Below are 21,926 nucleotides of genomic sequence, written 5' to 3'. Positions count from 1 at the left end.
CCCATGGCTAAATCGTGAGGCAGTGCCTCCTTCCCCCTTCACGTCCCTTGGCTGAATCATGAGACAGCGCCTCCTCCCCCCTGCATGTCCCTTGGCTGAATCGCAAGACAGCGCCACCTTCCCCCTGCATGTCCCTTGGTTAAATCGTGAGGCAGCGCCTCCTTCCCCCATCACGTCCCATGGTTAAATCGTGAGGCAGCGCCTCCTTCCCCCTTCACGTCCCATGGCTAAATCGTAAAACAGCACCTCCTTCCCCCTTCACGTCCCATGGCCAAATCGTGAGACAGCACGTCCTTCCCCCTGCATGTACCATTGTTAAATAGTGAGACAACGCCTGCTTCCCCCTGCATGTCCCATGGTTAAATCGTGAGATAGCGCCTCCTTCCCCTCGCATGTCCCTTGGCTAAATCGTGAGACAGCGCCTCCTTCCCCCTTCCTGTCCCATGGCTAAATCATGAGACAGCGCCATCTTCCCCCGCATGTCCCTTGGCTGAACCGTGAGACAGCGCCTCCTTCCCCCCGCATGTCCCATGGCTAAATTGTGAGACAGCGCCCTCTTCCCCCTGCATGTCCTTTGGTTAAATCGTGAGACAGCACCTCCTTCCCCCTGCACGTTCGTTGGCTAAATCGTGAGACAGCACCTTCTTCCCCCTTCACGTTCCATGGCTAAATCGTGAGACAGTGCCTCCTCCCCCCTGAACTTCCTTTGGCTGAATCGCGAAACAGCGCCACCTTCCCCCTGCATGTCCCTTCGTTAAATCGTGAGGCAGCTCTTCCGTCCCCCTTCATGTCTGTTGGCTAAATCGTGAGACAGCACCTCCTTCCCCCTTCATGTCCTTTCGCTAAATCGTGAGACAGCAGCGCCTCCTTCCCCCTTCACGTCCCATGGTTAAATCGTGAGGCAGCGCCTCCTTCCCCCTTCACGTCCCATGGTTAAATCGTGAGGCAGCGCCTTCTTCCCCCTTCACGTCCCATGGCTAAGTCGTGAGACAGCACCTCCTTCCCCCTTCACGTCCCATGGTTGAATCGCGAGGCAGCGCCTCCTTCCCCCTTCACGTCCCATGGTTAAATCGTGAGGCAGCGCCTTCTTCCCCCTTCACGTCCCATGGCTAAGTCGTGAGACAGCACCTCCTTCCCCCTTCACGTCCCATGGTTGAATCGCGAGGCAGCGCCTCCTTCCCCCTTCACGTCCCATGGTTAAATTGTGAGGCAGCGCCTCCTTCCCCCTTCACGTCCCATGCCTACATCGTGATATAGCACCTCCTTCCCCCTTCACCTGCCATAGCTAAATCGTGAGACAGCACCTCCTTCCCCCTGCATGTCCCTTGGTTAAATTGTGAGGCAGCGCCTCCTTCCCCCTTCACGTCCCATGGCTAAATCGTGAGACAGCACCTCATTCCCCCTTCACGTCCTATGGCTAAATCGTGAGACAGCGCCTCCTCCCCCCTGAACTTCCTTTGGCTGAATCGTAAGACAGCGCCTCCTTCCCCCTGCATGTCCCTTGGCTAAATCGTGTGGCTTGTCGCATGTAAGATGCAGGGGTGTCAATAGACCCACATCTTTATGAGAATCTGCTGCACAGACTGTAAATATTGCACTGTTGTATCATGCACTGTTGTATCATGTACTGTTGTATCATGTACAAACGTGTGTTCTGAGCAGCAGCACCCAGAGGATGGATTGCCCTAACTCTTGAGCTCAGAAATTGTGAGTCCATTGACATCTTTGAGATAAAATTTAAAAGGCATCTATTTAGATAGGTATCTTTCGCCTACGATCGATAGTTTTTTGGGCATAGCCGTCTTGTGAATGTCCTCTGTGTTAGGACTTTGTGCTTGGCGCCCGTACGCCTCCGGGCCTTTTTGGCTGCACCAGAAATAAATAAATAAAGTGAAGAGCCCCACAGACTCATTGTACGATTTATGCCATGGTCTTAGGGCAGGAGAACAGACAGATAGGCTGTAAACACTGTACTATTTGTATCATGTTGTTAATGTAGCAAGACACACAGACAATGAAAATGACTCTCTGGAGCTCATCTTCAATGGGGCGTAACGCTAATTTAATGTGTAATTGTCATGCATAAGACTTTTTTGCACATTAAATTGACGTTAGACCTCATTTTCATGCATTTGTATGCTGAAGACGAGGCATGGGTGGTAGGTTAGGATCCCACCTTCCCCTTCCTCTTCGCCATATAGATACTCCAGCATTGCCACCAGCATGACATTTCATGCTGGCATAAATGGTGTGGATTCCTGTGAAATCCAGCAAAAACAGGCCGATTCCATAGAAATCCATTATAAACTAGGCCGGCGATGGGTAACCGGCACCGCCGTTGACCTATTTTGCACAGCAGGGTGGAAATGGGTGAACTAAAAGTGAGCACACCACCATTTTACACTCCCCTTTTGCACTCACCTGTGAAAAAAGATCAAAACTACATGGATGCAGTGGTAGAAGTGTACCAAAAAAAGGTAGTGGAGCTGTGGTTTCAGCAGGGAATAGGGTAGGTGGAAGCTTAGTATAACATGTGACAAGTGTTTTGCGGTTGGGGCATTGCAATAGTCTAAGGGCCTCATTACACGGTAGGCGGAGGACCAAGGTGCATGCCGGTAAAATACCAGCACCACCTTGGTGGAAAGGGGAATTACCGCCCTATTCCAAGGTTGGTGGGGCGGTAATTCCCCCTTCCCCCATTGTCCTTCCCCATTCCCATTTTTGCGCCATAGGGTTCTATTGGAATGGGGAAGGCGCTAATTACGGTGCCGCAAATTGCGGTACCGTAATTAGCACCCTGGTCCCTTTGCGGGTTGGTTTTTAACGCCTGCTAAACAGCAGGCGTTAAAGTACCTACCCGCAAAGGGACCTCGTAGTAAGGCGTTAAGGGTTTACCGGTACCGGTGCCCTTACCGGTACCGGTAAACCCTTACTGCCGTCCGTGTAATGAGGCCCTTAGTGACTAGTAACTAAGGGCCTCATTACACGGTAGGCGGTATGGGTTAACGGTCATCGGTAATGGTACCGGTGACCATTAACCCTTACTGCCTTACTACGAGGTCCCTTAGCGGGTTGGTACTTTAACGCCTGCTTTTAGCAGGCGTTAAAAACCAACCCGCTAAGGGACCTTGGTGCTAATTACGGCACCACAAATTTGCGGTACCGTAATTAGCACCTTCCCCATTCCCATTATGCCCTATGGGGCAAAAATGGGAATGGGGAAGGGCAATGGTGGAAGGGGGAATTACCGCCCCGCCAACCTTGGAATAGGGCGGTAATTCCCCTTTCCACCAAGGCGGTGCCGGTTTTTTATCGGCATGGACCAAGGTGCTAATAGCACCTATTAGCACCTTGGTCCACCGCCTACCGTGTAATGAGGCCCTAAGTCTCCTTTTACAACTTTACAACTGCACAGGGACATGGATGGGCAAATCCTCTATATAGAATGGTGAGAATGCTCGTAAAAAGTAGGGGAATGGTAAAAAGAAAAAAATAAACGTAGTGGAACACCGCTCCCGACCGTCCCGCTCACTTCGATCACTGCATGGATGGAACCTGTGTGCACCAGAGTGCAAACGTAAGCGTCTCCTCCACGTCAGTTGAAAAATGAGCTCCCCTGTGTCACTGCTTGACTTTTCCCATTTCCCTGCACGTGACCGCATTTACCAAACACTGGACAGCCATGGACCACCTGCGGAGTTCAGGCAGCTAATCCTCAGAAGAGCACGTCTTTCGCCCTTGGCTCGCTGCGTGTTGACTTTAGCGCTGTGCATGGATATACAGGGTAATTCATAGAATTTCGCAGAAAAGTGTCGCAAGCGGCTGGCGCAGAGTGTCCGCGTGCGATTGACTGCGCCAGGCACGTGCGCTAAAACCGATTTCCGCGCACAGCGTATTCATGGATTTCATGCTCCCAAACCAGCCGTGGCGCAGAGTATCGCAGCGACCCTGCAGCAGCGCCAGTAACGCCCCCAAGAACGCCCTCGCGCAAGGAAAAGCCAGCAAAATCGCTAAATCATCGCAAAGGGCTGCGCTAACCCTGGACCAGTTTACAGGGCAGCCAAACAAGGAACGCAAAGCGGGTAACGTGCATATCAGGGGTACACGTGAAGTCATACACGCGATTAGCCAGGGTACGTGTATTACAGGGGTACGCGGGAAGTTTAACACGCGATTGGCCAGGGTACGTGTATTACAGGGGTACGCGGGAAGTTTAACACGCGATTGGCCAGGGTACGTGTATTACAGGGGTACGCGGGAAGTTTAACACGCGATTAGCCAGGGTAAGTGTATTACAGGGAACACGTGAAGTAATACACGCGATTAGCCAGGGTACGTGTATTACAGGGGTACGCGGGAAGTTTAACACGCGATTGGCCAGGGTACGTGTATTACAGGGGTACGCGGGAAGTTTAACACGCGATTGGCCAGGGTACGTGTATCAAAGGGGTACGCGGGAAGTTTAACACGCGATTAGCCAGTGTAAGTGTATTACAGGGGTACACGTGAAGTCATACACGCGATTAGCCAGGGTACGTGTATTACAGGGGTACGCGGGAAGTTTAACACGCGATTGGCCAGGGTACGTGTATTACAGGGGTACGCGGGAAGTTTAACACGCGATTAGCCAGGGTAAGTGTATTACAGGGGTACGCGGGAAGTTTAACACGCGATTAGCCAGGGTACGTGTATTACAGGGGTACGCGGGAAGTTTAACACGCGATTGGCCAGGGTACGTGTATTACAGGGGTACGCGGGAAGTTTAACACGCGATTGGCCAGGGTACGTGTATTACAGGGGTACGCGTGAAGTTATACACGCGATTAGCCAGGGTACGTATATTACAGGGGTACGCGGGAAGTTTAACACGCGATTGGCCAGGGTACGTGTATTACAGGGGTACGCGGGAAGTTCAACACGCGATTGGCCAGGGTACGTGTATTACAGGGGTATGCGGGAAGTTTCACATGCGATTTGGCCAGGTACGTGTATTACAGGGGTGCGTGGGAATTATCACACGCGATTTGGCTTGGTACGTGTATTACAGGGGTGTGCGGGAATTATCACACGCAATTAGGCTGGGTGGGTCCTCACAGGTGTTCCCTGTACACCCTCCACAGCCCCTGCAGGCAGCCCACAAAACAGGGGACTACCCTGCACACCTGCTCATGTCCCCCTGCACCCCCACCCCCCAGCAGTGCAGGGGCACCCTCCACCAGGCCCCCACTCATGTCTCCCACCACCCCCACCCCCCAGCCACCAGGGGCACCCTCCACCAGGCCCCCACTCATGTCCCCTATCACCCCCACCCCCCCGCCACCAGGGGCACCCTCCACCAGGCCCCCACATATGTCTCCCACCACCCACACCCCCCAGCAGTGCAGGGGCACCCTCCACCAGGCCCCCACTCATGTCTCCCACCACCCCCACCCCCCAGCCACCAGGGGCACCCTCCACCAGGCCCCCACTCATGTCTCCCACCACCCCCACCCCCCAGCAGTGCTGGGGCACCCTCCACCAGGCCCCCACTCATGTCTCCCACCACCCCCACCCCCCAGCCACCAGGGGCACCCTCCACCAGGCCCCCACTCATGTCTCCCACCACCCCCACCCCCCAGCAGTGCAGGGGCACCCTCCACCAGGCCCCCACTCATGTCTCCCACCACCCCCACCCCCCAGCAGTGCAGGGGCACCCTCCACCAGGCCCCCACTCATGTCTCCCACCACCCCCACCCCCCAGCCACCAGGGGCACCCTCCACCAGGCCCCCACTCATGTCTCCCACCACCCCCACCCCCCAGCAGTGCTGGGGCACCCTCCACCAGGCCCCCACTCATGTCTCCCACCACCCCCACCCCCCAGCCACCAGGGGCACCCTCCACCAGGCCCCCACTCATGTCTCCCACCACCCCCACCCCCCAGCAGTGCAGGGGCACCCTCCACCAGGCCCCCACTCATGTCTCCCACCACCCCCACCCCCCAGCAGTGCAGGGGCACCCTCCACCAGGCCCCCACTCATGTCTCCCACCACCCCCACCCCCCAGCCACCAGGGTCACCCTCCACCAGGCCCCCACTCATGTCTCCCACCACCCCCACCACCCAGCAGTGCAGGGGCAGCCTCCACCAGGCCCCCACTCATGTCCCCTATCACCCCCACCCCCCCGCCACCAGGGGCACCCTCCACCAGGCCCCCACATATGTCTCCCACCACCCACACCCCCCAGCAGTGCAGGGGCACCCTCCACCAGGCCCCCACTCATGTCTCCCACCACCCCCACCCCCCAGCCACCAGGGGCACCCTCCACCAGGCCCCCACTCATGTCTCCCACCACCCCCACCCCCCAGCAGTGCAGGGGCACCCTCCACCAGGCCCCCACTCATGTCTCCCACCACCCCCACCCCCCAGCCACCAGGGTCACCCTCCACCAGGGCCCCACTCATGTCTCCGACCACCCCCACCCCCCAGCACTGTGGGGCACCTGCCAGCAGGCCCCCACCCATGTCCAACTCATGTCTCCCACCACCCCCACCCCCCAGCACTGTGGGGCACCTGCCAGTAGGCCCCCACCCATGTCCAACTCATGTCTCCCACCACCCCCACCCCCCAGCCACCAGGGTCACCCTCCACCAGGCCCCCACTCATGTCTCCCACCACCCCCACCCCCCAGCAGTGCAGGGGCACCCTCCACCAGGCCCCCACTCATGTCTCCCACCACCCCCACCCCCCAGCAGTGCAGGGGCACCCTCCACCAGACCCCCACTCATGTCTCCCACCACCCCCACCCCCCAGCCACCAGGGTCACCCTCCACCAGGCCCCCACTCATGTCTCCCACCACCCCCACCACCCAGCAGTGCAGGGGCAGCCTCCACCAGGCCCCCACTCATGTCCCCTATCACCCCCACCCCCCCGCCACCAGGGGCACCCTCCACCAGGCCCCCACATATGTCTCCCACCACCCACACCCCCCAGCAGTGCAGGGGCACCCTCCACCAGGCCCCCACTCATGTCTCCCGCCACCCCCACCCCCCAGCCACCAGGGGCACCCTCCACCAGGCCCCCACTCATGTCTCCCACCACCCCCACCACCCAGCAGTGCAGGGGCAGCCTCCACCAGGCCCCCACTCATGTCCCCTATCACCCCCACCCCCCCGCCACCAGGGGCACCCTCCACCAGGCCCCCACATATGTCTCCCACCACCCCCACCCCCCAGCAGTGCAGGGGCACCCTCCACCAGGCCCCCACTCATGTCTCCCACCACCCCCACCCCCCAGCCACCAGGGGCACCCTCCACCAGGCCCCCACTCATGTCTCCCACCACCCCCACCCCCCAGCAGTGCTGGGGCACCCTCCACCAGGCCCCCACTCATGTCTCCCACCACCCCCACCCCCCAGCAGTGCAGGGTCACCCTCCACCAGGCCCCCACTCATGTCTCCCACCACCCCCACCCTCCAGCAGTGCAGGGGCACCCTCCACCAGGCCCCCACTCATGTCTCCCACCACCCCCACCCCCCAGCAGTGCAGGGGCACCCTCCACCAGGCCCCCACTCATGTCTCCCACCACCCCCACCCCCCAGCCACCAGGGTCACCCTCCACCAGGCCCCCACTCATGTCTCCCACCACCCCCACCACCCAGCAGTGCAGGGGCAGCCTCCACCAGGCCCCCACTCATGTCCCCTATCACCCCCACCCCCCCGCCACCAGGGGCACCCTCCACCAGGCCCCCACATATGTCTCCCACCACCCACACCCCCCAGCAGTGCAGGGGCACCCTCCACCAGGCCCCCACTCATGTCTCCCACCACCCCCACCCCCCAGCCACCAGGGGCACCCTCCACCAGGCCCCCACTCATGTCTCCCACCACCCCCACCCCCCAGCAGTGCAGGGGCACCCTCCACCAGGCCCCCACTCATGTCTCCCACCACCCCCACCCCCCAGCCACCAGGGTCACCCTCCACCAGGGCCCCACTCATGTCTCCGACCACCCCCACCCCCCAGCACTGTGGGGCACCTGCCAGCAGGCCCCCACCCATGTCCAACTCATGTCTCCCACCACCCCCACCCCCCAGCACTGTGGGGCACCTGCCAGTAGGCCCCCACCCATGTCCAACTCATGTCTCCCACCACCCCCACCCCCCAGCCACCAGGGTCACCCTCCACCAGGCCCCCACTCATGTCTCCCACCACCCCCACCCCCCAGCAGTGCAGGGGCACCCTCCACCAGGCCCCCACTCATGTCTCCCACCACCCCCACCCCCCAGCAGTGCAGGGTCACCCTCCACCAGGCCCCCACTCATGTCTCCCACCACCCCCACCCCCCAGCAGTGCAGGGTCACCCTCCACCAGGGCCCCACTCATGTCTCCCACCACCCCCACCCCCCAGCACTGTGGGGCACCTGCCAGCAGGCCCCCACCCATGTCCAACTCATGTCTCCCACCACCCCCACACCCCAGCACTGTGGGGCACCTGCCAGCAGGCCCCCACCCATGTCCAACTCATGTCTCCCACCACCCCCACCCCCCAGCCACCAGGGTCACCCTCCACCAGGCCCCCACTCATGTCTCCCACCACCCCCACCCCCCAGCCACCAGGGGCACCCTCCACCAGGCCCCCACTCATGTCCCCTATCACCCCCACCCCCCCGCCACCAGGGGCACCCTCCACCAGGCCCCCACATATGTCTCCCACCACCCACACCCCCCAGCAGTGCAGGGGCACCCTCCACCAGGCCCCCACTCATGTCTCCCACCACCCCCACCCCCCAGCCACCAGGGTCACCCTCCACCAGGCCCCCACTCATGTCTCCCACCACCCCCACCCCCCTGCCACCATGTGCAGCCCCCACCAGGTCCTCACAATGTGCGTATTGGTCAGCCTCCACAGCCAAAAAGCCCTACCAAGTAACCCATTCACCCACATGGAAATGGAAATCACATGTTACACCCCCAATGTTCATGAAGCAAATGAACCCATGTCCGTCACACACATATTTTCCAATTGAATGGGAAAACACACAACATGACATGCATGAAACCAATGAGATGAAACCACACAGTGAACAATGTAAAAAAAAATGTATTAGAAAAAAATACAAATGCTAAAGAAAGAAAACTAACTACAATGTAAATGTGAAAAAAGAAGCTGCATGTCCGCATAAAAACACAAAACTAGAAAATCTAATCCAAAAAATGTTGTCCAAAGTGAAATGTCAAAACTCTCCGTGCAACAAAGAACTATGTACAAAAATAACAAGTGTCCATCATCACAACAGAACTAAGGAAACCTCCTAAAAAACCTACCTAAATATCAACTATATACAAAAAGTGGAGCAGTGTCCGTCGACTCCAAATCATAAGAAAAAACAAAGGAAACCTAAAACTAAAGAACTATGTACAAAGGCGGTGGGCAAGTCCAGCGGCTCACTCTGTGGTGTTCCGGGCCAGGGCATCATCGAACTCCTGTTCGATGTCCCGGAGGCGGTCCAGTTCCATGGCCCCGAGGGTCCGCAGGGACGACGCCGTGTCCTCCTCCAACCCCCTGCGGATTGCCTCGAGGCACTCGGCCCGCCTCAGGGCCCTCCGCATGGAGTTCTCCGCCCTGACCATTGTGAGCCGCGCCTCTTCCGCCCGCCGCCGCTCCGCACCTATGGCGTGGCCCAACCGCTGCCACACGGAAGACACTCTCTGTCCTGGGTCCTCCTGCCCTCCGGCCGATGCCTGCCCCTCCGATGTCGAAGGCCCCGAGCCTTCATGGCTCCCACCATCTTGCTGCTGCTGCTGCTCTGCCTCTGCCCGTGCACTGCCTCCTGCTGCCTGCACATCCTCCGCCGGCTGGGGTGCAGTTGTTGATGTGGCCACCCCTGCTGGACGTCCGACTCCCGACTGTGGCAGAGATGCCTCCTCCACCAGCCTGGCCGCACTGTCAGAGGCAGCTCCACAGGGCACCCAGGTGACTGATGGGTGGGAAGATGGCACAGAGGACGACTGGCGCGTAGGGGGTCCAGTTGAGGAGGGGGTCGGAACAAGCCCCATCAGACGGAGGAATCCGGTCTGGGTGACCTGTCCCAGCAGGCTGACGTGGTCAACGAGCCATTCGAGATGACGTGCAGTCTCTCCATGAAAAGACTGCAGGTCACCTCGCATGGCCCGTTGACGCAACGCCACACCAGCCAGGACAGGCTCAACCCGGACCTGGATAGCCACGTCCGCAGGCAGAGGAAGGCCAGTTGACGTCAGCTCATCCCCTGCCTGAAAACGGGTCTGGACGTAGGCATCCCTGCTGGTGCAAGATGATGCAGGGACAGGATCGGGGACAGGATTGCACACAGGCACCTCCGCGGCCGCCTGTGCTGCCTCCTGTCCCTGGTCCTGGACTGCACCACTAGCACCAGTGGGATCCCCACCTCCAGACCCCGTCTCTGGTGCTTGCACGGCCTCCTCCTCCACCAGACCCCCCACCAACCTGGATGACTCTGTGCCATCTTCCCCTGTTGGGCCCTGTGGGGTCCCAGCTGCCCCTTCTGCTGCCGAGGAGTCCAACTGCAACCTCCGCCTCTTGGACCTCCCCCCGGCAGCTGCGGCCTGGGACGCGGCACCGGACTCCTCACTCCCCGACGAGATGACAACACGGGAGGGGAGCCGGGCCTTGCGTCTCCGGCTGGCGGTCGGATCCCCGCCGCTGTGCTCCACAGCACCTTCTCCGCCCTCTTCATCAGTTGACGCTGCAGACAGGGAGAAACAAAACACAGGCATCAGGGCACTGTACAATGGACACATACACGCATGACAGTTGCACATGAGTGGCATTGGCAAACCTCAGACATGTCATCACAATCCCCAACAGACATGTCATTGCAACTGGCACACATGAGCCATACCACAGCCATATCGCAACTGCCACCACCATCCCCACACATACAACAGCATCAGCAGCCAAAGGGGAGCCATACATCACATGCAACACAGGAAGTGCACCACACATGTACACACACCACCACACTTGCATGCATGTCTACACCTCTGCCAAGTGTCGCACTGTTCAGACGGGCATCCATGTCACATCTGCCAATCAGGCTTCCACATACCGCTGTCACATGCATCCATGTAGCATCACTGTTGCACCTTTGACAAATACACACACATGCACATGTACACAGTGCTCATACATGCAGCCGAAAACAACATACATGCCTGACATCACGGACATGTCTACTTACATACACATTCATCCAAACATGTGTGCACGCACAACTGCATTTGCCATGCAAGCCCACACACACAAGCACCATCCATGTCTCACACATTACAGCCCTCGCATGTGTCAGCCCCACGGCCCTGTACACCCCCACCCATACTCCACCCCATACAAACAGATGTGCAACTGGCACAATGGGGAATGATCACCACACGCCCTGCTCACAACCAGGATGCATGTACACTCACCGCTCGACTCCAGACGGCTCTGCTTCTCTAGGACCTGGACGTGGAGCGCTGGGGATATGCGTTCCAGGACCCCCATCTGTTCTTCCGACAAGTGGCCCCGGCGCCCCTTGGCATCCGCTGCCTTCAAGAGGCGCCGGGCCTTGTTCAGGGTCCTGGACCTGAAGTCCTCCCAGCGCTTCCTGACATGTTGTAAGTCCCGGACTGCCACCCCCTCCGCGTTGATGGCAGTCACGATGTCTGTCCAGATCCGAGTCCGTCCTTCCTTGTCGGCGCGGGAACTTCCAAAGAGGGCATCATACTGCCCCAGGACTTGCTCCACCAGGACACCAACTTCGGTGGCACTGAAGCTGGTGCCCCTCTGCCTCTCTGGCCGGGGGTTGTCAGTGGTCACAGATGGTGTTAGCCCCGACATGACAACCCCAGAGGCAGGAGTGGGTGGGCAACTGGGTCCTGGGGCTGGGCTGTGGAGCGATGGAATTCCAGTCGGGAGTCTTCTGTTCCAGCAGGGGTGGTCACAGCAACAGCACCCCTGGCTGATGTGCAGGCAGCAAATGGCAGTGCACGTGGGCAGCAGGCAGTCAGGCAGCAGCAGATAGCAGGTGGGAGCGTGCTCGGGGCTCTGGGGGGCAGTAATTCGGCCTTCTGGGCAGGAGCGTGGTCTCCCGTGTGCTCACGCGTGGCCAGCTTGGTACGGAGTGAATTGGCACGTGAAAATCCTGCACGTCAGCGTGAAAACCGAGGAAAGGCCCTTAGCGCGTAAGCGCGTCAGCACGCATACGCGATTCCATTGGACCAAAGGCCCTCAGCGCGTAAGCGCGTCTGTGACGTGACCCGCACGGGTGTTTCCCACACAGCACGTGATGACAGAGCACACGTGGAAAGACTGCATGTCAGAGTCTCATCGCGTGTAATTCGACAAAAGTGCGTGTACACGCGATTGGCCTATGTACGTGTATATGAGGTGTGCGCGGACACTTACACACGCAAGTACGTCAGCGCACCTGTATCCCGGTGTACGGCCATTTCCACCAATCACACGCAATGAGACTCTGACGTGCAGTCTTTCCACGTGTGCTCTGTCATCACGTGCTGTGTGGGAAACACCCGTGCGGGTCACGTCACAGACGCGCTTACGCGCTGAGGGCCTTTGGTCCAATGGAATCGCGTATGCGTGCTGACGCGCTTACGCGCTAAGGGCCTTTCCTCGGTTTTCACGCTGACGTGCAGGATTTTCACGTGCCAATTCACTCCGTACCAAGCTGGCCACGCGTGAGCACACGGGAGACCACGCTCCTGCCCAGAAGGCCGAATTACTGCCCCCCAGAGCCCCGAGCACGCTCCCACCTGCTATCTGCTGCTGCCTGACTGCCTGCTGCCCACGTGCACTGCCATTTGCTGCCTGCACATCAGCCAGGGGTGCTGTTGCTGTGACCACCCCTGCTGGAACAGAAGACTCCCGACTGGAATTCCATCGCTCCACAGCCCAGCCCCAGGACCCAGTTGCCCACCCACTCCTGCCTCTGGGGTTGTCATGTCGGGGCTAACACCATCTGTGACCACTGACAACCCCCGGCCAGAGAGGCAGAGGGGCACCAGCTTCAGTGCCACCGAAGTTGGTGTCCTGGTGGAGCAAGTCCTGGGGCAGTATGATGCCCTCTTTGGAAGTTCCCGCGCCGACAAGGAAGGACGGACTCGGATCTGGACAGACATCGTGACTGCCATCAACGCGGAGGGGGTGGCAGTCCGGGACTTACAACATGTCAGGAAGCGCTGGGAGGACTTCAGGTCCAGGACCCTGAACAAGGCCCGGCGCCTCTTGAAGGCAGCGGATGCAAAGGGGCGCCGGGGCCACTTGTCGGAAGAACAGATGGGGGTCCTGGAACGCATATCCCCAGCGCTCCACGTCCAGGTCCTAGAGAAGCAGAGCCGTCTGGAGTCGAGCGGTGAGTGTACATGCATCCTGGTTGTGAGCAGGGCGTGTGGTGATCATTCCCCATTGTGCCAGTTGCACATCTGTTTGTATGGGGTGGAGTATGGGTGGGGGTGTACAGGGCCGTGGGGCTGACACATGCGAGGGCTGTAATGTGTGAGACATGGATGGTGCTTGTGTGTGTGGGCTTGCATGGCAAATGCAGTTGTGCGTGCACACATGTTTGGATGAATGTGTATGTAAGTAGACATGTCCGTGATGTCAGGCATGTATGTTGTTTTCGGCTGCATGTATGAGCACTGTGTACATGTGCATGTGTGTGTATTTGTCAAAGGTGCAACAGTGATGCTACATGGATGCATGTGACAGCGGTATGTGGAAGCCTGATTGGCAGATGTGACATGGATGCCCGTCTGAACAGTGCGACACTTGGCAGAGGTGTAGACATGCATGCAAGTGTGGTGGTGTGTGTACATGTGTGGTGCACTTCCTGTGTTGCATGTGATGTATGGCTCCCCTTTGGCTGCTGATGCTGTTGTATGTGTGGGGATGGTGGTGGCAGTTGCGATATGGCTGTGGTATGGCTCATGTGTGCCAGTTGCAATGACATGTCTGTTGGGGATTGTGATGACATGTCTGAGGTTTGCCAATGCCACTCATGTGCAACTGTCATGCGTGTATGTGTCCATTGTACAGTGCCCTGATGCCTGTGTTTTGTTTCTCCCTGTCTGCAGCGTCAACTGATGAAGAGGGCGGAGAAGGTGCTGTGGAGCACAGCGGCGGGGATCAGACCGCCAGCCGGAGACGCAAGGCCCGGCTCCCCTCCCGTGTTGTCATCTCGTCGGGGAGTGAGGAGTCCGGTGCCGCGTCCCAGGCCGCAGCTGCCGGGGGGAGGTCCAAGAGGCGGAGGTTGCAGTTGGACTCCTCGGCAGCAGAAGGGGCAGCTGGGACCCCACAGGGCCCAACAGGGGAAGATGGCACAGAGTCATCCAGGTTGGTGGGGGGTTTGGTGGAGGAGGGGGCCGCGCAAGCACCAGTGACATGGTCTGGAGGTGGGGATCCCACTGGTGCTAGTGGTGCAGTGCAGGACCAGGGACAGGAGGCAGCACAGGCGGCCGCGGAGGTGCCTGTGTGCAATCCTGTCCCCGATCCTGTCCCTGCATCATCTTGCACCAGCAGGGATGCCTACGTCCAGACCCGTTTTCAGGCAGGGGATGAGCTGACGTCAACTGGCCTTCCTCTGCCTGCGGACGTGGCCATCCAGGACCGGGTTGAGCCTGTCCTGGCTGGTGTGGCGTTGCGTCAACGGGCCATGCGAGGTGACCTGCAGTCTTTTCATGGAGAGACTGCACGTCATCTCGAATGGCTCGTTGACCACGTCAGCCTGCTGGGACAGGTCACCCAGGCCGGATTCCGCTGTCTGATGGGGCTTGCTCCGACCCCCTCCTCAACTGGACCCCCTACGCGCCAGTCGTCCTCTGTGCCATCTTCCCACCCATCAGTCACCTGGGTGCCCTGTGGAGCTGCCTCTGACAGTGCGGCCAGGCTGGTGGAGGAGGCATCCCTGCCACAGTCGGGAGTCGGACGTCCAGCAGGGGTGGCCACATCAACAGGTGCACCCCAGCCGGCGGAGGATGTGCAGGCAGCAGGAGGCAGTGCACGGGCAGAGGCAGAGCAGCAGCAGCAGCAAGATGGTGGGAGCCATGAAGGCTCGGGGCCTTCGACATCGGAGGGGCAGGCATCGGCCGGAGGGCAGGAGGACCCAGGACAGAGAGTGTCTTCCGTGTGGCAGCGGTTGGGCCACGCCATAGGTGCGGAGCGGCGGCGGGCGGAAGAGGCGCGGCTCACAATGGTCAGGGCGGAGAACTCCATGCGGAGGGCCCTGAGGCGGGCCGAGTGCCTCGAGGCAATCCGCAGGGGGTTGGAGGAGGACACAGCGTCGTCCCTGCGGACCCTCGGGGCCATGGAACTGGACCGCCTCCGGGACATCGAACAGGAGTTCGATGATGCCCTGGCCCGGAACACCACAGAGTGAGCCGCTGGACTTGCCCGCCGCCTTTGTATATAGTTCTTTAGTTTTAGGTTTCCTTTCGTTCTTATTATTATTTGGAGTCGACGGACACTGCTCCACTTTTTGTATATAGTTGATATTTAGGTAGGTTTTTTAGGAGGTTTCCTTAGTTCAGTTGTGATGATGGACCCTTGTTATTTTTGTACAGTTCTTTGTTGCATGGAGAGTTTTTACATTTCACTTTGGACATTATTTTTTTGATTTGATTTTCTAGTTTTGTGTTTTTATGCGGACATGCAGCTTATTTTTTCACATTTACATTGTAGTTAGTTTTCTTTCTTTGGCATTTGTATTTTTTTCAATACATTTTTTTTTACATTGTTCACTGTGTGGTTTCATGTCATTGGTTTCATGCATGTCATGTTGTGTGTTTTCCCATTCAATTTGAAAATATGTGTGTGACGGACATGGGTTCATTTGCTTCATGTACATTGGGGGTGTAACATGTGATTTCCATTTCCATGTGGGTGAATGGGTTACTTGGTAGGTCTTTTTGGCTGTGGAGGCTGACCATTACGCACATGATTGGGGATTGTGAGGACCTGGTGGGGGCTGCACATGGTGGCAGGGGGGTGGGGGTGCAGGGGGACATGAGTGGGGGCCTGGTGGAGGTTGAGCCTGCACTGCTGGGGGGTGGGGGTGGTGGGAGACATGAGTGGGGGCCTGGTGGAGGGTGACCCTGCACTGCTGGGGTGTGGGGGTGGTGGGAGACATGAGTGGGGCCCTGGTGGAGGGTGCCCCACAGTGCTGGGGTGTGGGGGTGGTGGGAGACATGAGTTGGACATGGGTGGGGGCCTGCTGGCAGGTGCCCCACAGTGCTGGGGTGTGGGGGTGGTGGGAGACATGAGTTGGACATGGGTGGGGGCCTGCTGGCAGGTGCCCCACAGTGCTGGGGGGTGGGGGTGGTGGGAGACATGAGTGGGGCCCTGGTGGAGGGTGACCCTGCACTGCTGGGGGGTGGGGGTGGTGGGAGACATGAGTGGGGCCCTGGTGGAGGGTGACCCTGGTGGCTGGGGGGTGGGGGTGGTGGGAGACATGAGTTGGACATGGGTGGGGGCCTGCTGGCAGGTGCCCCACAGTGCTGGGGTGTGGGGGTGGTGGGAGACATGAGTTGGACATGGGTGGGGGCCTGCTGGCAGGTGCCCCACAGTGCTGGGGGGTGGGGGTGGTGGGAGACATGAGTGGGGCCCTGGTGGAGGGTGACCCTGCACTGCTGGGGGGTGGGGGTGGTGGGAGACATGAGTGGGGCCCTGGTGGAGGGTGACCCTGGTGGCTGGGGGGTGGGGGTGGTGGGAGACATGAGTTGGACATGGGTGGGGGCCTGCTGGCAGGTGCCCCACAGTGCTGGGGTGTGGGGGTGGTGGGAGACATGAGTTGGACATGGGTGGGGGCCTGCTGGCAGGTGCCCCACAGTGCTGGGGGGTGGGGGTGGTGGGAGACATGAGTGGGGCCCTGGTGGAGGGTGACCCTGCACTGCTGGGGGGTGGGGGTGGTGGGAGACATGAGTGGGGCCCTGGTGGAGGCTGACCCTGGTGGCTGGGGGGTGGGGGTGGTGGGAGACATGAGTTGGACATGGGTGGGGGCCTGCTGGCAGGTGCCCCACAGTGCTGGGGTGTGGGGGTGGTGGGAGACATGAGTTGGACATGGGTGGGGGCCTGCTGGCAGGTGCCCCACAGTGCTGGGGGGTGGGGGTGGTGGGAGACATGAGTTGGACATGGGTGGGGGCCTACTGGCAGGTGCCCCACAGTGCTGGGGGGTGGGGGTGGTGGGAGACATGAGTTGGACATGGGTGGGGGCCTGCTGGCAGGTGCCCTACAGTGCTGGGGGGTGGGGGTGGTCGGAGACATGAGTGGGGCCCTGGTGGAGGGTGACCCTGCACTGCTGGGGGGTGGGGGTGGTGGGAGACATGAGTGGGGCCCTGGTGGAGGGTGACCCTGCACTGCTGGGGGGTGGGGGTGGTGGGGGACATGAGTTGGACATGGGTGGGGGACTGCTGGCATGTGCCCCACAGTGCTGGGGGGTGGGGGTGCAAGGGGACATGTGTTGGTGTTCATTAGTTCAAGGAGACATGTGCCTTTGCTGGGGGGCATGCCCATGTTGGGTGGGCTGCCTGCGGGACATGACCAGGGATGCAGGGTAGTCCCCTGTGGTGTGGGCTGCCTGCAGGGGCCGTGGAGGGTGTACAGGGTACACCTGGGAGGACCCACACTGTCAAATCACATGTGGGACTCCCCGGCACCCCTGAAATACACGTACCGTGCAGAAATCGAGTGTAAAACTTCCCGCGCACCCCTGAAATACACGCGCCCAGGCTATTCGCGTGTAAAACTTCCCGCGCACCCCTGAAATACACGCGCCCAGGCTATTCGCGTGTGGAACTTCCCGCGCACCCCTCAAATTCACGCGCCCAGGCTATTCGCGTGTGGAACTTCCCGCGCACCCCTGAAATACACGCGCCCAGCCTATTCGCGTGTGGAACTTCCCGCGCACCCCTGAAATACACGCGCCCAGGCTATTCGCGTGTGGAACTTCCCGCGAACCCCTGAAATACACGCGCCCAGGCTATTCGCGTGTGGAACTTCCCGCGCACCCCTGAAATACACGCGCCCAGGCTATTCGCGTGTGGAACTTCCCGCGAACCCCTGAAATACACGCGCCCAGGCTATTCGCGTGTGGAACTTCCCGCGAACCCCTGTAATACACGTAGCCCGCTCCCCCAGGCCCGATCGCGTGAGGAACTTCCCGCGCACCCCTCAAATTCACGCGCCCAGGCTATTCGCGTGTGAAACTTCACGCGAACCCCTGAAATACACGTACCGTGCAGAAATCGCGTGTAAAACTTCCCGCGCACCCCTGAAATACACGCGCCCAGTCTATTCGCGTGTGAAACTTCACGTGAACCCCTGAAATACACGTACCGTGCAGAAATCGCGTGTAAAACTTTCCGCGCACCCCTGAAATACACGCGCCCAGGCTATTCGCGTGTGAAACTTCACGCGAACCCCTGAAATACACGTAGCACGCTCCCCCAGGCCCGATCGCGTGAGGAACTTCACGCGAACCCCTGTAATACACGTAGCCCGCTCCCCCAGGCCCGATCGCGTGTGGAACTTCACGCGAACCCCTGTAATACACGTAGCCCGCTCCCCCAGGCCCGATCGCGTGTGGAACTTCACGCGAACCCCTGAAATACACGTAGCCCGCTCCCCCAGGCCCGATCGCGTGAGGAACTTCACGCGAACCCCTGTAATACACGTAGCCCGCTCCCCCAGGCCCGATCGCGTGAGGAACTTCACGCGAACCCCTGTAATACACGTAGCCCGCTCCCCCAGGCCCGATCGCGTGAGGAACTTCACGCGAACCCCTGTAATACACGTAGCCCGCTCCCCCAGGCCCGATCGTGTGAATGACTTCACGCGAACCCCTGTGATGCACGTACCCTGCAAATCGCGTGTGACACTTCCCGCGCACCCCGGTATACATGCACACGTATTTTTTGTCAGCGGGTGTCCGTGTTTGTGGGTACCCCTTTGCACGTCATTTTTCCTGGAGGGCCACAGTATGGGACATTCATCATGGCAGTATATAGGTGCTATTTGTTGGCGCACCTTTTGGCGCACATTTCTTACAGCCGCAGAGACGCTACCGCCTCCTTTCTTGTGGCGGTCGTGTTTGTGCCTGTGCGCTGGTTTGAGCGTGCGCTTTTTTCCCCTATTCTATTCCATGAATACGTGTTGTAGGCGAGCGTGTGGGCGTTCCGCGCACTTGTGCCCTGTACTTCCCCCGTGACGCCCACGTTTTGGCAAGTTGTTCCCCATTCCGAGTGTTACGCCCGTGTTCCGCCTACTTTTATTGCGTGCGCCGCGCTATGTGCGAATTTCGCTGTGGCCTGTGCGATTTTCGCTGTGACCTGGCGCACGCTGTTAGATGGCCTGTGCGCCAACGTGCGCCAACGTGCGCCGCGCACTTTTTTTTCGCACATCCGCTGGTTTTCTCGCGCACGGCCTTCCATGAATCGACGTGCGCTGCTTTTCGTGCGATTTTCGCACGTTCACTGCGATTTTCGCTATTCCACTGCGATTCGCACGTTTTTGCCCACTTGCGCCGCGCTAATTATTCCATGAATCGGCCTGTAAGTGTTTGCACTGCGAAGGCGGCAGCTCAGCACACCTCGGCCACTTTGATGTTCGTGTAATTTCACCCGCGGTGGCTTCCCTTCCTTTCCCTCTTACTTATGTTTGCAGAGCACTTGATCCCCAATCATGCCATTGTGATATGTTTGTAGCTAGTCACAGCAGACACACGGATTACCCTGTTGCGACGCTCCATTCTTTACTTCCTTATTTAAGCACGGCTTGTTTTGGTTACTGACAGTGGGCCTCATTACAACCCAGGCGGTAAGTTCCCTACTTTACCACCATGGTGTAAAGGGAGTTTAACTCCCTTTACACCATGGTGGATGGCGGATTTACCGCCCCATTCCAAGGTGATTGGGGTGGTAAATCCCCATTCCCCATTTACCCTTCCCCATTCCCATTTTTACCCCATAGGGCATAATAGGAGTGGGGAAGGCGCTAATTACGGTAACGTAAATTACGGTGCCGTAATTAGCACCAAGGCGGGTTAGTGCCTTGCATTTTAACGCCTGCTAAAAGCAGGCGTTAAAATGGTAATCAGGCGTTAAGGGTTAACGGCGCCGTTAAACCCTTAACGCCTGGGTTGTAATGAGGCCCAGTGTCTTTTCACTTTGCTCATACCTATTATCTTGCAAACCCTGATGAGTTGCCAACTCGATTGTATGTACCTGTGCTAGTTCGTGATACTAGTCAATGACGCTTTATTCACCTTCCATTACATACTGTTTGTGACAGTCACTCGCGGTTTTCCATCACTCGCGTTACTGCAACTCCCATTACCACGACGCTCCCTATAAGCATCTAGATGCTTTCCTTTACACGGTGAGGTGCTTTCCTTACTCACGTGGTTTGAACTTTGTTCGATCTGGACCAATATGTGTATATATATATATATATATTTGTACCTCTTACAGTTACCCGTATGAAGTTACCTGTACATACATTGCTATACAGCTACACAGTGAGTTGAATAAACTTACCCATATAGAGTGTTTGTGCTATACCATCCTTTTAAAGGCACTCTTACTGACTGCTAGCTTTTCGCATCCATAGATGACAGGCTACCTATATGCCCCCCCCCCCTTTTTGTATCCACAGAAATTGTGGTGACTGCTTTGCAGCATCTCTGCCCAGCCACCTCCGGACGCCTTCCCTACCCAATAATACGGTAAGCGCCCATGGTATACCACAACGAATTCTTGCTGTGGTTAACTAGTTAGGTGACCCTCACTAATTAGGTCCCTCTCTTGTTTTTTTATGTGCAGGTCTGGTCTAGACGCCTTTACTCTACTAAACAGAGAAGAGAATTGTGAACCAGTGATATTGCAACTGTTCAACTGGGGAACTACATCCTCCATGTCAACCCGCTCCTTAAACATCTGACACTCAGTTATTGACTACTGAACTGTCCTGTAACCACAAATTCAGTAACAGCCCCTCCCCCGGGTCCTTATCTTTTAGAAACACTATACCCCTGAAGAAGTTCCTGTAATAAGTTTATCTTTCAGAGGAACGAAACATGTAGGGTTTATGTCAACATTAATAGTAAATGTTTTGAACGAGATTAATACCCTCAAAGGTTGCTTATAAGATCAGTACAAGACAAAAGTACCAACCATAGAGTAACCAGAATTATTTAGTACTCTACACTTTTGGGTTTCCTTTTGCTTTTTGTTTGTTCTATATTTGGTTTTTCAATCCGGTTATTAGACCTTTGCTCTAATTTGACACTAGTGTTGCATCCAAGTATCTGTACCTCGAGTGTGTTGTTAAATAGGTGTGTTTGTATTTACCTTTGCTCTCTACATTTCGTGCACTTTGCACCTTGTATAGGTAGACCCCTTAGAGGCTTTCTGCCGTTATAAGGTTGTACTTGCACATTTTCACATTATGAGATTTTTAATGCTTTTTATGATGTTTTACTATAACTGTTTTTTTTATTAATATGTATTAAAATTGTTATAGTTTTTGATTAATTTTAGTGTGACTTGGTTGAATTCTCCATACACACAAAATCTTGATGTTAAGCATGTACACTTGTGACCCCTCCCGTATAAGTCTAGTGATCTGCTTTACTGTACTCTACCTGACCTGAAGAGGCAGGGAGTTTGTTTTTCTCACGTTAGATATCTTAATATCTGGTTTACTCCCCCTCCTTGATACTTATAGTCCCTCAAGTGTTGTATTAGTTGGCAGCTCAGCACACACCACTCTGATGAACTGATAGCTGCACAGCAAAGGGAACCTGTCTAACGTGATCCCACAAAGCGTGTAAGTGTTGCTTTTTTCCTGTTGATATGCCTGTAAATATCATCTCGTTTAATGGCCTCATGTTGGTAATTCA

Source organism: Ambystoma mexicanum, chromosome 2q (genome assembly GCF_040938575.1).
Source record: "Ambystoma mexicanum isolate Mex_15411 chromosome 2q, UKY_AmexF1_1, whole genome shotgun sequence".
Classification (NCBI taxonomy): domain Eukaryota; kingdom Metazoa; phylum Chordata; class Amphibia; order Caudata; family Ambystomatidae; genus Ambystoma; species Ambystoma mexicanum.
The sequence above is the reverse complement of the archived record's forward strand: the minus strand, read 5'-3'. Positions refer to the sequence as shown.